The sequence below is a fragment of the Balaenoptera musculus genome, chromosome 16 (assembly GCF_009873245.2).
Source record: "Balaenoptera musculus isolate JJ_BM4_2016_0621 chromosome 16, mBalMus1.pri.v3, whole genome shotgun sequence".
Lineage (NCBI taxonomy): Eukaryota > Metazoa > Chordata > Mammalia > Artiodactyla > Balaenopteridae > Balaenoptera > Balaenoptera musculus.
The window spans coordinates 69,600,814-69,611,892 of record NC_045800.1 but is presented as its reverse complement, the minus strand read 5'-3'; the positions used below and the strand labels follow the sequence as shown (position 1 = coordinate 69,611,892).

Here is an 11,079-nt window from a genome sequence, read left to right as displayed (position 1 = left end):
GTATGGGTCTTTCTCTGTGGAAATGTGTTCATGGGTATCAATTTTTAGATAACACTAGTACATGATATAATCGGATATTTGTCTTTCTTTTTCTGACTTACTTTACATAGTATGATTACCCCTAGGCTCATTAGTGGTGCTGCAAAAGGCATTGTTTCATCTTTTCCATGGCTAATATTCGATTGTGTACATGTACCTCTTCTTCTTTGTCCATTCATCTGTACATGCACATTTTGGTTGCATACATGTCTGGCTATTATACGTATCGCTGAAGAGCACGTTTGGGTGCCTGTGTCTTTCTGAATTCTGGTCTTCTTGGGTTACAGGCCCATTAGTGGTTTGGCAGGATCATATGGTAGCTCAATTGTTACCTTTAAAAGGCACCTTCATTCTGTTCTGATTAGTGGCTGTTACCAGTTTACATCCCAGCAACAGCATAGGAGGGTACCCATTCTTGGAAACCCATTCAGCATTTGCTGTTTACAGACATTTTTTTCTGATGGCCATTCAGACTAGGGTGAGATGATACCTTTTTGTAGTTTAAATTTGCATGTCCCTAATAATTCTTGATGTTGAACATTTTTTCATGTCCTTTAAAAAAAAAACACTGTGAGGAAATGTACCTCTTGAAATTGTCTTCTCCAGATTTTCTCCTGTCTTGCATATTAATGTCCATTCCTGACCGCAGGATATTTTTTGAGGGCAGGTGTCATTTAAAACCCTGCAGTCATTTTGAATATTAAGTGACCAATAGCACTGGGATTAAAGCTGCTGTTGCAGGAATTGGCCACAAGGTGGCAGATTTCTACATTCCCAGCTTTGGTTATAAGGGCAGCAGAGCCTTCCTGGAAGTCGTGTTCCTAGGTTGCAAATTGGAGTGGAATGCTCCAGGACAAACCCCCAAAAGCTTATGTCTCCTTACTTATGTTTGTTTTTTAAATTTAATTTGTATTTTTTATCAGAGTAAATTTTATTAGAGTGTTGTGATTCTCTGGGTGTACCGATTCTGGTCAATTATTCATACATATATCTGTTCATCTTTGGATCCTGTTACCATGTAGGTTATTACAGAGTGTTGAGTAGACCTCCCTTAGTATTTGGTAGGTGTTTGGTGATTATACAATTTATACGTATTAGTGATTATATAATTTATATATTTTATGTTATATGTTTATATACATATAACATACATTAGTGTATGTATGTTAACCCCATAATCCTAATTTATCCATCCTCCCACCTTTCATTTTGGTTAACCATTAGTTTGTTTTATAAGTCTGTGAGTGTCTTTCTCTGTGGAAATATGTTCATTGGTAGCAATCTTAAGATAACATCTATAAATGATATCATAGGATATTTGTCATACCCTTTTGACTTACTTAACCTTATATGATTATTTCTAGGCTCAACTGTAGTCCTGAAAACGGCATTGTTCATTTTTTTCCCGAGGCTACTATTCCATTCTGTCCATATACCACTTCTTCTTTGTCCATTCATCTGTTTATGGACCTTTTTTTGCTTGCATATCTTGGCTATTTCAATATTGCTGCAGTGCACATTTGCCTGCCTCTGTCTTTCCGATTCTGGTGGTCTTAGTTTATAGCCTCAAAAGGTGCCCTTTCGCATCATATGGTAGCTCAATTTTTACCTTGTAAAGCAGCTCCATTCAGTTTTTGTTAGTGCTTTTACCACTTTACATCCCACAAGCAGCTAGGAGTTACACAGTTCTCTAAAACCCCTTCAGCATTTATAGTTTGTAGATTTTTGCTGATGGCCATTTGACTGGTCTGAGCTGAAACCTTTTTGGAGGGTGGATACGCATGTGCCTAATAATTCCTTATACTCATCATTTTTCCACGCCTTTTTCTTTTCTGTTAAAAGAAAAAGAAAAAAAGTGTGAGTATAATATACCTCTTCAAATTTTCTTTTTGGAAGCTTGCACTCTAGAATTTTTTGGTCGATTTTCGACCTCAGTATTTTTTGGAGGGCAGGTGTCATTTACAGAACTGCAATTGGTGAATATTTAGTGACCTTTTGCAGTGGGTTTAAAGCTGCTGTTGTGGGAAACGGCCACAAGGATGCAGCATTTCTCCATTCCCAAATCTGGCTACTAGGGCAGCAGAGCCGTTCTGGAAGTCGTTTGCCTAGGTTGTAAATTTGAATGGAATGTGCCAGGAAAACCCCCCATAAGTTGATGTCTCATTACTCCTAGTTCGTTGTTTTAATTTTTTCAGTTGGGGTAATGGTTAGAATGTTGCTTGTCCAAGGTGTACACACTCTGGTTCATCTACATATTCTATATACCTATTGATGTAGAGATCCTCTTCCCGTGTAAATTATTACAGAGTGTTCCGTAAACCTTCCTTGCTATATGGTCGGTCTTTTTGATATATGTATATAATATGTATTTGTATACATATGGTAACGCTAATCTTCATTTATCCATTCCCCCCACCTTTCCTTTTAGATAAGCATAGTTTTTTTTAATAAGTCTGTGATTGACTTTCTCTGTGGAAATATGTTCATTTGTGTCAGTTATTAGATAACGCCTATAAGTGATATCATAGGATATAGGACTTTTGCTTTCCGACTTACCTCATGTTCTGTGATTATCTCCAAGATCATCTATGGTGCCTCAAAGAGCAGTGTTTCATTGTTTTCCATGGCTAGTATTCATTGTGTACATGGACCACTTCTTCTTTATCCTTTCATCTGTTGATGGACATTTTGGTTGCTTCACTGTCTTGTCTATTGTGAATAAGGCTGCAGTGCAGCTTTTGCAGCCCGGGTCTTCTTCATTCTGGTCTTCTCAGGTGAGAGGCCCATTGGTGCGCCTGCTGGATTGAATGGTACCTCAATTTTTCCTTTTAAACGCAGCTCCTTTCTGTTCTCATTATTAGCGTTTAACCCTTTTACATCTCACCAGCAGCTAGAGGGTACACAGTTCTCTAAAACCTCTTCAGCATTTATTGTTTGTAGACTTTTTGCCAATGGTCAGTCGACTGGTGTGAGTTGAAAACTTTTTGTAGATTAGATTGCATGAGTCTAATACTTCCTGAGGTTGAGCTTTTATCCATTTTCCTTTCTTTAAAAAGAGAGTGAGTAAAACTTACCTCTTCATACTATCTTCGTGAACATTTTGCCTGTTTTGAATTTTTTTATCCATTCCCTACCTCAGCACAATTTTGAGGGCAGGTGTCCTTTACAGCCCTGAGTCCTTGTGAATGGTAAGTGACCATTAGCTGTGGGTTAAAAGCTGCTCTTGCGGGAATCGGCCACAAGGCGGCAGCATTTCTCCTTTACCAAATCTGGTTACTAGGGCAACAGAGCCTTACTGGAAGTGGTGTTCTAGGTTGTAAATTAGAATGGAATGTGCGAGGAAAAAGCCCTTTAAGTTTATGTCTCATTACTTCTTGTTGGTATTTTTAACTTAATTTTTATTTTTTATCACAGCAAACTTGATTACAATGTTTTGTTTGTTCTAGGTGTGCAAGATGTGGTTCTTTCACACATATACATATAGCTATTCTTCTTCGGATCCTTTTCCCATGTAGGTTATGACACAATGTTGAGTAGTCTTCTCTTGGTATTGCGTAGGTCTTTGGTGATTATATATTTCACATGTGTTTGTATCTCTCTGTTAACCTCAATATGGTAATGTATCCAATCCTCACACCTTTCCATTTGGTGAACCATAAGTTTTTTTAATGAATCTATGATAGTGTTTCTCTGTGGAAATATCTTTGTTTGTATCATTTTTTAGGTAACACCTATATGTGATATGATAGGATATGTGTCTTTCGCTTTCTCACTTACTCCAAGTTGCGTGATTACTTCTAGACTCATCTATGGTGCTGCAAATGGCATTGTTTCATTTTTTCACTAGCTCATATTCCATCTGTACAGGTAGCAGTTCTTCTTTGTCCACCCATCTGTCGGTGGACTTTTTGGTTACTTCCATATCTTGGCTATTGTAATACTATGCAATGCAGATTTGCGTGCCTGTGTCCTTCCAATTCTGTCTTCTTAGTTTATAGGTCCAGGAATAGGTCTGCTGGATCATATGGTAGCTCAATGTTTACCTTTTAAAGGCACCTCTATTCTGTTCTCCTTAGTGGCTCTTTCCAGGTTACGTCCCACTTAAAGTGGAGGGTATGTATTTCTTCCCAGCACCTTCAGCATTTATTCTTTGTAGTTTTTGCTGATGGTTATTCTGAGTGGTGTGAGCTGATACCTCTTTGTGGTTGAATTTGCATGTGTCTCATAATGCGTTGAAATTGAGCTTTAAGACATGTCCTTTTTATTTTTCCAGCTGTGATTAGAGCTTATTTCTTCAAAGTGTTTTCTTAAAGTATGTGTCACCATTTGAAATATTTTGGCCATTATCTCCCTCAAGACATTTTGAGGGCAGGTTTCATTTACAGCCCTGCAGTACTTGTTCATATGAAGTGACCATTAGCTCAGGCTTTAAACCTGCTTTTGCAGGTAACGGCCAGAGAGCGGCAGCCTTTCTACGTTCCCCTTGCTGGTACTAGGGAAACAGACCTACCGGCCAGTGGTGTTCTTCGGTTATAAATTAGAGTGCAATGTGCCCGGATAAACCCACAAATGTTGATGTCTCCTTGCTTTTGTTTGTTTTTAAATTTAATTTATATTTATTATTAGAGTAATATTCCATTGTGTACGTGGACCACTTCTTCTTGGTGCATTCCTCGGTTGATGGACATTTTCATTGCTTCCAAGTGCTGGCTATGGTAAATATTGCTGGCGTACAGGTTTGCCAGCCTGTGACTTTTTGATTCTCATTTTCTCAGGTGATAGGCCAAGCAGTGGTTGTGATTGATTGACTGGTAGCTCAATGTTTCCCTTTTCAAAGCACCTACATTGTGTTTTCATTAGTGGCTCTTTACATGCCCCCCCTTACAACCGAGGGTACGCATTTCTCCACACTCCCTTCACCGTTTATTTTTTGCAGCATTTTTCCTAATGGCCATTCTGACTGCTGTGAGCTGATAGGTTTTTGTAATATGGGTATGCATGTCATTAAAATTTTTAAAATTCATCATATTCCTACGCCTTTTTCTTTTCTCTTAAAAGAAAAAACCGTGAGTACAATATAGCTCTTGAAATTGTCTTCTTCGAAGGTTGCCCTCTTCTGAATTTTTGGTCGATTTTTGACCCCAGAAATTTTCTGGAGGGCAGGTGCCATTTACAGAACTGCAAGTTGGTGAAAATTTAGTGACCTTTTGCAGTGGGTTCAAAGCTGCTGTTGTGGGAAACGTCCACAAGGAGGTAGCATTTCTCCATTCCCCAATCTGGGTACTAGGGCAGCAGAGCCTTTCTGGAAGTCATTGTCCTAGGTTGTAAATTAGAATGGAATTTGCCAGGAGAAATCCCCATAAGTTTATGTCTCATTACTTCTTCTTGGTTTTTAAAATTTTTTTAATCTGGGTAAAGTTTAGAATATTGTTTGTCCTAGGTGTACACAATCTGGTTCATTTGTACATTATGTATGTCTATTAATGTACAGATCCTCTTCCCATGTAAAATATTACAGTGTTCCGTCGACCTCCCTTGCTATATGTTCGGTCTTTTTGATACATGTATATAATATGTATTTGTATATGTATAGTAACACTAATCTTCATTTCTCAATTTCCCCCCTCCTTTCCTTTTAGATGAGCATAGTTTGTTTTCTAAGCCTGTGAGTGTCTTTCTCTTTGGAAATATGTTCATCTGTGTCAGTTATTAGATAATGCCATAAGTGATAATATAGGATATAGGTCTTTTGCTTTCCGACCTACTTCATGTTTTGTGATTATCTCCAGGCTCATCTATGGTGCCTCAAAGAGCAGTGCTTCAATGTTTTCCATGGCTAATATTCCATTGTGTACATGGACCACTTCTTCTTGGTGCATTCCTCTGTTGATGGACATTTTCGTTGCTTCCAAGTGTTGCCTATGGTAAATATTGCTGGAGTGCAGGATTGCCAGCCTGTGATTTTTGATTTTCATTTTCTCAGGTGATAGACCCAGCAGTGGGTATGATTGATTGACTGGTATGGTAGCTCAACGTTTACCTTTTCAAGGCACCTCAATTGTGCTTTCATTAGTGGCTCTTACCACGTCCCCCTTAGAATCGAGGGTACGCATTTCTCCACAATCACGTCAGCATTTATTGTTTGCAGCATTTTTGTTGATGGCCATTCTGACTGGTGTGAGCTGATAGGTTTTTGTAATTTGGGTTTACATGTCTGTAAAAATTCCTACAATTCATCATTTTTCCACGCCTTTTTCTTTTCTGTTAAAAGAAAAAAGAAAAAAAGTGTGAGTATAATATACCTCTTGAAATTGTCTTCTTGGAAGGTTGCCCTCTTTTGAAATTGTTGATCTATTTTTGATCCCAGGATTTATTTGGAGGGCAGGTGTCATTTACAGAATTGCAAGTTGGTGAATATTTAGTGACCTTTAGCAGTGGGTTTAAAGCTGCTGTTGTGGGAAATGACCACAAGAAGGCAGCATTACTCCATTCCCAAATCTGGGTACTAGGGCAGCAGAGCCTTTCTGGAAGTCGTGTTCCGAGGTTGTAAATTAATATGGCATGTGCCAGGAGAAACCCCCATAAGTTTATGTCTCATTACTTCTTGTTTTTGTTAATTGTTTTAATCGGGGTAAAGATTAGAATATTGTTTGTCCTAGGGGTACACAATCTGCTTCATTTGTACATTATATATGTCTTTTCTACAGATCCTCTTCCCATGTAAAATATTACACAGTGTTCTGTAGACCTCCTTTGCTATATGGTCGGTCTCTTTGAAATATGTATATAATATGTATTTGGATATGTATAGTAACACTAATCTCATTTATCCATTCCCCCCACCTTTCCTTTTAGATGAGCATAGTTGGTTTTCTAAGTCTGTGAGTGTCTTTCTCTGTGGAAATATGTTCATTTGTGTCAGTTATTAGGTAACGCCTATAAGGATATCATAGGATATAGGTCTTTTGCTTTCCGACTTACCTCATGTTTTGTGATTATCTCCAGGCTCATCTCTGGTGCCTCAAAGAGCAGTGTTTCATTGTTTTCCATGGCTAATATTTCATTGTGTACATGGACCCCTTCTTCTTTATCCATTCACCCGTTGATGGACATTTTGGTTGCTTCCCATCTTGGCTATTTTGAATAAGGCTGCAGTGCAGCTTTTGCAGCGTGTGTCTTTTCGATTCTGGTCTTCTCAGGTGAGAGGCCCAGTGGTGTGCCTGCTGGATTGAATGGTACCTCAACTTTTACTTTTACACGCAGTTCCTTTCTGTTCTCATTATTGGCTGTTAACCACTTTACATCTCACCAGCACCTAGAGGTTACACAGTTCTCTACAACCCCATCAGCATTTATTGTTTGTAGACTTTTTGCTGACGGTCAGTCGACAGGTGTGAGTTGAAACCTTTTGGTTGATTAGATTGCATGAGTCTAATAATTCCTAAGGTTGAGCTTTTATCCATTTTCCTGTTGTTTGTTTTAAAGAGAGTGAGGAATACTTACCTCTTCATACTATCTTCTTGAAACATTTGCCTGTTTTGAATTTCTTTGTCCATTCCCTACCCGAGCACAATTTTTGACGGCAGGTATCCTTTACAGCCCTGAGTCCTTCTGAATTTTAAGTGACCATTAGCTGTGGGTTTAAAGCTGCTCTTGCGGGAAACGGCCACAAGGCGGCAGCATTTCTCCTTTACCAAATCTGATTACTAGGGCAACAGAGCCTTATTGGAAGTGGTGTGCTAGGTTGTAAATTAGAATGGAATGTGCCAGGAAAAAGCCCTTTAAGTTTATGTCTCATTACTTCTTGTTCGTATTTTTAACATAATTTTTATTTTTTATCACAGCAAATTTGATTACAATGGTTTGTTTGTTCTAGGTGTGCAAGATGTGGTTCTTTCACACATATACATATATCTATTCTTCTTCGGAATCTTTTCCCATGTAGGTTATGACACAATGTTGAGTAGTCTTCTCTTGGTATTCTGTAGGTCTTTGGTGATTATATATTTCACGTGTGTTTGTATATCTCTGTTAACCTCAATATGGTGATGTATCCAATCCTCACACCTTTCCATTTGGTGAACCATAAGTTTTTGTACTGAATCTGTGATTGCCTTTCTCTGTGGAGATATCTTCGTTTGTATCAATTTTTAGGTAACACCTATATGTGATATGATAGGATATGTGTCTTTCGCTTTGTCACTTACTCCAAGTTGCGTGATTACTTCTAGACTCATCTATGGTGCTGCAAATGGCATTGTTTCATTTTATCGCTAGCTCAGAATCCATCTGTACATGTAGCAGTTCTTCTTTGTCCACCCATCTGTCGGTGGACTTTTTGGTGACTCCCGTATCTTGGCTATTGTAATACTGTGCAATGCAGATTTGCCTGCCTCTTTCTTTCCAATTCTGTCTTCTTAGGTTATAGGTCCGGGAATAAGCCTCTGGATCATAAGGTAGCTCAATGTTTACCTTTTAAAGGCACCTCCAGTCTGTTCTCATGAGTGGCTCTTTCCAGGTTACATCCCACTTAAAGTTGAGGGTTTGCATTTCTCCACAGCACCTTCAGCATTTATTCTTTGTAGTTTTTTACTGACGGTTATTCTGACTGGTGTGAGCTGATACGTCTTTGTGGTTGAATTTGCATGTGTCTCATAATCCGTTAAAACTGAGCTTTTAGGCAGGTCCTTTTCATTTTTCAGGCTGTGAGTACAGCTTAGTTCTTCAAAGTGTTTTCTTAAAGTATGTGTCCTATTTTAAAATTATTTGGCCATTACCTCCCTCAAGACATTTTGTGGTGACCATTAACACAGGCTTAAACCTGCGTTTGCAGGTAACGGCCAGAGGGCGGCAGTCTTTCAACGTTCCCCACTCTGGTACTAGGGAAACAGACCTTCCGGCCAGTGGTGTTCCTCGGTTATAAATTAGAGTGGAATGTGCCTGAATAAACCCACAAATGCTGATGTCTCCTTACTTATGTTTGTCTTTTAAATTTAACTTATATTTATTATTGGAGTAATATTACATTGTGTAAATGGAACAGTTCTTCTTGGTGCATTCCTCTGTTGATGGACATTTTCATTGCTTCCAAATGTTGGCTATGCTAAATATGGCTGGAGGGCAGGATTGCCAGCCTGTGACGTTTTGATTCTCATTTTCTCAGGAGATAGGCCCAGCAGTGGGTATGACTGATTGACGGGTAGCTCAATGTTTACCTTTTCAAGGCACTTCCATTGTGTTTTCATCAGTGGCTCTTACCACGTCCCCCTTAGAGCCGAGTGTACGCATTCCTCCACAGTCCCTTCAGCATTTATTTTTTGAAGCATTTTTGCTGATGGCCATTCTGACTGCTGTGAGCTGATAGGTTTTTGTAATTTGGGTTTGCATGTCTTTCCAAATTCCTAAAATACATCATTTTCACACACCTTTTTCTTTTCTCTTAAAAGAAGAAAACTGTGAGTACAATATACCTCTTGAAATTGTCTTCTTGGAAGGTTGCCCTCTTTTGAAATTGTTGATCTATTTTTGATCCCAGGATTTATTTGGAGGGCAGGTGTCATTTACAGAATTGCAAGTTGGTGAATATTTAGTGACCTTTAGCAGTGGGTTTAAAGCTGCTGTTGTGGGAAATGACCACAAGAAGGCAGCATTTACTCCATTCCCAAATCTGGGTACTAGGGCAGCAGAGCCTTTCTGGAAGTCGTGTTCCGAGGTTGTAAATTAATATGGCATGTGCCAGGAGAAACCCCCATAAGTTTATGTCTCATTACTTCTTGTTTTTGTTAATTGTTTTAATCGGGGTAAAGATTAGAATATTGTTTGTCCTAGGGGTACACAATCTGCTTCATTTGTACATTATATATGTCTATTCTACAGATCCTCTTCCCATGTAAAATATTACAGAGTGTTCTGTAGACCTCCCTTGCTATATGGTCGGTCTCTTTGAAATATGTATATAATATGTATTTGGATATGTATAGTAACACTAATCTCATTTATCCATTCCCCCCACCTTTCCTTTTAGATGAGCATAGTTGGTTTTCTAAGTCTGTGAGTGTCTTTCTCTGTGGAAATATGTTCATTTGTGTCAGTTATTAGGTAACGCCTATAAGGAATATCATAGGATATAGGTCTTTTGCTTTCCGACTTACCTCATGTTTTGTGATTATCTCCAGGCTCATCTCTGGTGCCTCAAAGAGCAGTGTTTCATTGTTTTCCATGGCTAATATTTCATTGTGTACATGGACCCCTTCTTCTTTATCCATTCACCCGTTGATGGACATTTTGGTTGCTTCCCATCTTGGCTATTTTGAATAAGGCTGCAGTGCAGCTTTTGCAGCGTGTGTCTTTTCGATTCTGGTCTTCTCAGGTGAGAGGCCCAGTGGTGTGCCTGCTGGATTGAATGGTACCTCAGTTTTTACTTTTACACGCAGTTCCTTTCTGTTCTCATTATTGGCTGTTAACCACTTTACATCTCACCAGCACCTAGAGGTTACACAGTTCTCTACAACCCCATCAGCATTTATTGTTTGTAGACTTTTTGCTGACGGTCAGTCGACAGGTGTGAGTTGAAACCTTTTGGTTGATTAGATTGCATGAGTCTAATAATTCCTAAGGTTGAGCTTTTATCCATTTTCCTGTTGTTTGTTTAAAGAGAGTGAGGAATACTTACCTCTTCATACTATCTTCTTGAAACATTTGCCTGTTTTGAATTTCTTTGTCCATTCCCTACCCGAGCACAATTTTTGACGGCAGGTGTCCTTTACAGCCCTGAGTCCTTGTGAATGTTAAGTGACCATTAGCTGTGGGTTTAAAGCCGCTCTTGCGGGAAACGGCCACAAGGCGGCAGCATTTCTCCTTTACCAAATCTGGTCACTAGGGCAACAGAGCCTTAATGGAAGTCGTGTTCTAGGTTGTAAATTACAATGGAATGTGCCAGGAAAAAGCCTTTTAAAGTTATGTCTCATTACTTCTTGTTCGTATTTTTAATTTAATTTTTAGTTTTTAATCACAGCAAATTTGATTACAATGTTTTGTTTG

General features: G+C 38.8%; 1 long non-coding RNA gene across 1 annotated transcript; it reads right to left on the bottom strand.

The window, feature by feature from the left end:
* Window positions 1-2,272: 2,272 nt before the first annotated feature.
* Window positions 2,273-10,590, bottom strand: LOC118883023. The gene is made up of 3 exons (XR_005016912.1): window positions 10,191-10,590; window positions 7,021-7,262; window positions 2,273-2,837 (listed from the first exon to the last, which is right to left on the bottom strand). It is a non-coding gene; the product is annotated as an uncharacterized LOC118883023 (long non-coding RNA).
* Between the last annotated feature and the right edge of the window lie 489 nt (window positions 10,591-11,079).